This window comes from Solanum dulcamara, chromosome 1 (genome assembly GCF_947179165.1).
Source record: "Solanum dulcamara chromosome 1, daSolDulc1.2, whole genome shotgun sequence".
Taxonomy (NCBI): Eukaryota; Viridiplantae; Streptophyta; class Magnoliopsida; order Solanales; family Solanaceae; genus Solanum; species Solanum dulcamara.
The window spans coordinates 59,906,418-59,913,190 of record NC_077237.1 but is presented as its reverse complement, the minus strand read 5'-3'; positions in this window follow the sequence as shown (position 1 = coordinate 59,913,190).

The window sequence follows — 6,773 nt, the reverse complement described above, 5'->3', positions numbered from 1 at the left end:
TTCTGGGCCTTAAGAAAAGAAATAAACCTACCCTTCACCGCAGAATCACGACCCTTCCATTCAAGAATAGACTCATTTCGGAATTGAAACTTGATTCTACGAGTTCTACAATCTATAGAGGCAAAAGATGCATGCAACCAATCCATCCCAAGTATAACATCAAAATCTACCATGTCAAGTTCAATGAGGTCACAAGAAATAATTTTATGCAAGATAGACACAGTACAACCCTTATAGACTTTTCTAGCATCAACCGACTCACCAATGGGGTAGACACCAAATAAGGCTCTACTAACATTTCAGGAAACACATCAAACCGATTAGCAAGGCACAAAGTAACAAACGAAAAATTATCACCTGGATCCAATAATGCATACACATCAAAAGCAAAGACCTTTAACATATTTGTAACAACATTGGTAGCTTCTTCAACCTCTTTTCTCCCATGCAATGCATAAAAGTGGTTGGTGCGTTGGCCACTCCCTTGAGCGTGTTGACCATGAGCAATTTGTCTTTGGGTCCTACCACCACCACCTCTACAATCACGAGCATGATGACCCGGTCTACCACACTTGAAGCATGCATTGGAGCCGGCTAAGCACTCCCCTTTGTGAGTCCTTCCACACTTTTTACAAGCGGGGAAAGCTTGAGCACCCACATTCTCTCTTGGAACCATTGAGTTAGCACCCTTTTCCTTATTGAACTTTAGAGGAGGAGTATTAGTGGAACCTTGCCCCATAAAGTGTTGCCCACCTTGTCCCTTTTCATTACCACCATAACTGGATCTTTGAGGATTGTACCCTCCGCCATCAACTCTAGCCTTCTTAAACCCTATTGACCTCTCTCTTAACTTCTCTTCCTCAATTTGTTCTGCATATGTCATTAGTCGGGAGATGTCCATCTCTTTGACCAACATGTTGTTTTGCATTCTTTGGACACCAAGCTAGAGATACCAGAAATGAACTTGCTCATCCTTGCCCTTGAGTCAGAGACCACGAAAGGAGCATACTTAGATAATTTGGTGAATGATGAACTCTTGAATCTTTGCCTCCCTTAGCTCCAAAGGAAAGAAGCGGTCTAGGAAGGCACCTTTGAACTTTTTCCACTCTATAGGCCCCATATCTTCACCCTTCTCAACAACCCATTGCTCATACCAAACGCTTTCCATACTCTTGAGTTGATAGGCTACTAGCTCGGCCTTTTCATTTGGAGGCACATCCATAATAGCCACAATTCGATACAATTCGTCCATGAACTCTATAGGGTCCTCATCAACTTTGGAACCATCAAACTCGAGAAAATTCATTCTCTTGAATTCCCAAATCCTAGAAGTCGGATTTGTCACTTGAGTAGGAGGAAGAGGAGTATTGCCTTGGTTAGCTTGGTTGGCTACGGCTTGAGCCAACAATGTGATAATGTTCCAAAATTCCGCATATGTCATTCCTTCCTCATGATGTGGAGCCTCAAGAACCAGAGAAGCTTGGTCCTCATCTTCTACTCTTGCCCTAGGTGGGGGTACTCTTCCTCGATGCATGATCTAGAACACACAAAATGATGCATTAGTTAGAGGAAGTCTTAGGACACTCTAGGGCATGACATGAATTTGAAACAAGTGAAAACTTTCCTAAACATCTCATAGTCTCCTATTCATAGTTTTGGCGCGCTTCACAACCATGAACAATACCCTATTTGATGCGGTATGTTGGACTCTGAGAATCATTTAAAACTGGCTCTGATACCAAGTTTTTCATGAACCAAGCCTAGGTCCTAGACGTGATACAACGAATGAGGAACACAGAGGTACCTCACCCAAGCCTCTTAGTATTCATTTAGCTTTTCATTAGTAATGACATTCAAACAAGTGGAAATAAAGGGATAATGGGACAAAGGGACATAACATGGAATAGGAGTCACAAGTCAAAGTTTAACATCATACATTTATGTCCAAGCATACCTCGATCAAAAGACTTGGCGAGGGCTAAGACTAGTTCCTAGATCACCCTCATAATAAGTGTTAAAAGTACCAAAAGTAATCAAGAGTCTATACGTGTCATAAGCTAGAAAAAAAGGGGATGTCGTTCCCGAAACATTGGAACTCACCAACTATGTAGCCTTCAAGATAATCAACTAGCCACGTGAAGGAGAGTGTGGAGCGACACCGGTCCCTGCATGGCAATATCATGTAGGTAAGAGTATGCGTTAGTACTTTAAATGTACTAAGTATGTAGGCATGCATGAACATTTATGAAACATTAGAACATTTATGTAATATGAAACATGGTGCAATGCATGAGTAATCAATCATATACATAGAATTTAAATATTCATTTTGTGGGAAGATGATCGTAACCGACATTTAAGACCATGAGAACTATTATATGAAATCCAACATAACCCCCTACATTGGAACAGAGAGACTACTTGCCGGGTAGAACTCCATCAATTTTAATAATTTTTTAACTTTAATTTTATTGGCTTTTGTGGATCCACTAGCCAAAAGGCCTGCAAGGGCTCCTATGTTGGCGCATAATTAATACAACATGAGACATTACTTAAGGACCCCTTAGGTTGAGTCCCCATGTACATGCTACATTCGATGCTAAGCCAAATCCTACGGAATAAGATTTAAATATCATAATAACATAAGCATTCATATAACTTTTGAGATCAAATCATCATTCGATAGAATAGCTCATTAAAACCTTTCATTTGATTCAAATATGAGGATTGTCCTTATCACATAGAATCCATTATTTGGCTAAGAAGTCGTTTCATCATCATCAATCATTCTTTAATTTTGTAAGACTCTCTTTAATCAATAACATTGCTTTCATAAATATTCATTTTAGAGTCAAAGCTTTCAATTCAAGCTTCATTGAAACATAGTGAAATTAGGTGGAATCAATGCAATTCAAACTTCAAATCATTATCATCAACCGACATGGATGAGAGTAATGGAATGCAACAATTTAAACATCTTCAAAACAACCCACCAATACACTTTAAAATCTTCTTTCATGCTTTCATAGAAGAACCTTTGATAATAAACTACTTCATCAAATTTAGAGTCAATATAAGCTTAAAATAGATAAATGAACTTCAAGAAATCAATAATCTTTGCCTTTGAGCCATAACATGAAAACCCATAGAAATTCATCACTTGAAATTGAGTTGCTAGATTTAGGAAGATACTTCGGCTCCCTGGGTGGAAGAACCCATGAGTGAGACCCACATACCTTGGAGAATAAGGCCCTAATGCACCTTTGAGAATGGAGGCTTGAAGAACCTTGAATTGAAACTCTAGACTTTGGCTTGAAACCCTTGGGAGAATTTGAGAGGAAGGAACTTTGAGTATTTGAGTTCAAGTGTGAGAATAGGGGGTTTGGGATGGTTTAGGTTCTTCAGGTAGGGTAGTTAGTCCAAAAACAATCATACTTTGATGACAAAACACAGGAAAAGACTTAAATTCCCTTTAAAAATCTGGATGGAACTAACCATACGAGTCGTCCTTATGACTCGTAGAATTGTCAACGAGTCTTAGGAATGACTCGTCCTACAAGGTTTTGGGAATACCCTGAGAATGACCCTTAGGACTTTCTCTACGAGTCGTAGACACTTCCACGATTCGTAGAAGTGACTCATCTTGCAGGGTTTAAGAACCCTTGAGGACTGAGTCTCTGAACTCCCTCTACCCTACGAGTCGTATGCTTGACGATGAGTCGTAGACTCAAATCATCCTAGAGGATTTCGGAAACCTGCAAATGTAAGGTCTCTAAAGTTTCTTGACGAGCTATTTCTACGACTCGTCTAAGCTTCCACGACACGTAACATGGACTTGTAGACCTCCCTTAAGACTTAGTCAAATTTCAGGCATCACCATCAGTTCTACGAGTCACTGCTACAACTCGTAGACTAAGTCGTAGAAGTGAATATTCAGCCCATTTTCTAGAATCCTCCTTTGTTTCGACCTTTCGACTCACCAGGGGCGGACCCACGTGCAAGTGAAGGGGTTCATCCAAACCCCCTTCGTTAAAAAATTACACAGTATATATAAGATAATTTTTTTAATTTATGTGTATATATTTAACATTGAACCCCCTGAACATAAACCAAAGGACTAGCTCAGTGACAAATGGGGTTCAATATTTCGCCTTAGCTTGTCTCAGCTCGCGGGTTTGAATCCTAATAAGCACTTTTTTTTTCTGATTAGCGTGTTTAATTTTTTTTGAACCCCCTTCATAAAATTTCTGGTTCCGCCACTGCGACTCACGGGGCCTTACAGCCTTACTCTGTATGTTGGTGTTGATTTTCCTAAATGAAAAATAACTTCTTTTTTGTTTCCCTGTATAGTAAACATTTAGTTGGGTGTCATCATTTTAACTAATTAAAGGCTAATACCACCCTTGCCATCCCTGAAACCCCCTCCCCCCTTCTAAAGTATTCCACTCATAATGTTTTGATAGGTTACATATAAATGGTTTTACTTATCAAATACTAGAAAATAGGTAAATTTCATTTGTAGGGAAAAAAATTAATGAAAAACATTTGCAAGAAAAATAATTTCCGTGAAAACCATTATCCTTGGTACCAAACATCTATTTCTTCATCGCTTTCTCATTTCATGAAATTACTTCTCTCTCTAACATCTCTCTAAGCAAGAAGCTCCCAAGAAGGTCATTTTAGTCATAAAACAAAATGTGGGTGGACCCACCTCCGGACGTCAGAAAATTTTGATCAAAAGACGGGAACGAAGATCCCGTTGAGACGAATCCAATGAAAGTTATTACAGCTTCAAATTCCAAGTATAGCTCCTCAAATCAGCCAAACAATGAAGCGATCAATAGTCAAGTCATTGATGAGGAGCTGGAAATTTTTCAAAAAATAACGTATCTGCAAAATCGTGGATTGATTCATCTAAAAGGAATTGGAGGAGATGAATCCTCATCAAAAGGACTACATACAGTCCAAAAATCAAAGGAAACAATAGCATCAATCGCCAGAAATGATGAGGCAATTTCTGGAAGAAGTAGTCCAGAATCGCCACCACTACGCCTCTACATTCGATGCAGCTCCAGCGATATACAACCCAGCGGACCTACTGGGTTTGGTCACAAGCTCATCACGAAGCTGATGGGACAATTTTCACCACAGATATGAACGTCGGCGATGACACTGGTGATGGCGTCGGAGTTCCGGCGACCAAATTCGACCAAATTCAATACCAAAATATCCACAATGATGATGTGCATCTTCTTAGCATGGAGCCACAGCTCGAATCTTCACCAAAAGCTTCGAATATCTCCAAGACCACTGACAAGAGTGATGGCGCCGTAGCTCCGGCCAACTATACGACGCAAGAACAGTCACAAAATGACCACAATGGTGATGAGCACCCTACCACCACTTAAGGTACTTCGAATCTTCAACAATAAGCTCATATTTAAAAAGTCGTCAAGACTACTGTGGTGTCACCGGAGCTCCGGTGAACCAACTGATGAAGGACCAATGCCAAATTGTTCATCAGAGTATTACGCAAATTCCAAGCCACAGAGGGTCACTCGAATCTTCACCAACAAGTTAAAATTCGAAAAGTCATCAAAATGACTGTCAAAGTGAAGAACACAGTGATAGGCCTATTCAAGATGTGAATAATGCATTGACTCAAAACCAATATCAGCAACAAAGGGAGGTAACACAATACCAAAATATTCAAAAGAGTATAAATGATCATCTAGATAAGGATCACCATGAACACATGACTATGAGAATTGATCATATCAATCATAACAGCAGCAGTTCAGCACAAGGATTATCAGGTAAGACTACTGACTCTTCTATATTAGGTGTTAATCATGTGCACAATGGTATCCACATGCAGGCTAAAACTGTTGACCACAATAATGTCAATTTAAAGTTTAATGCTCTACAAAATGACAAGACTGCTAAGGCTACTAATGCTAGCACTATTGAGATGCATTTAGAGGTGATCAAGAATAATAAGGTGTTGGAGGATTCAGTTGATCAAGTGGATATTGCTGCTAAACATACTGAACAAGGGAATACATCCCCTGGAAATGTGCAAACAAACAACAATAAAAACCAACAATCTACACAACCAAATGTGAATACTCAATCTTCCCAAAGACCTTATGTACCAAATACCAATCCTATGATAGTGTCTAACAATTTTGTACTCACAACCAATAACAAAACTTCTACTGTGAATAATGGAAGCAATGCAGGTCCTAAAAATCCAAATCAAATTAGAACTCCAAGTACTAATATTCCTAATCCTCCTAATCATGTGGTGCCTCAAGCCTGGGCTAATAGAAATAATCCTGCACCCCAAAACACCAACCAAATAAGAACTTTTAATCCTAATGATCCTACTCCACCAAATCCTGTTGCGACCCATACACTTGTTACTAGGGTTAGAGCCCAAGAAACTATACAGAATGCTCCTATACATATCTCTCCTCTTGAAATCACTACAAAACAAGGATACCTTGCAGTATTGTTTACAGAGGAAGACTTCATGGTTAATCTGGAAGGTAGGTGTAAATACACTCTTATTGGGAAGTTTACACATACTATGCCAAGAATGGAAGTAATTAGAAAGGAGTTTATTCTCCAAACAGAATTTAAAGGACGGGTGAAGCTGACTCATTTCAATTCTAGACACTTATACATTGATTTAGACAATGAGTTCGATCACTCAACAGTGTGGTCAAAAGGAAAACAGTTCATCCAAGGCCAACTTATGAGACTGCAAC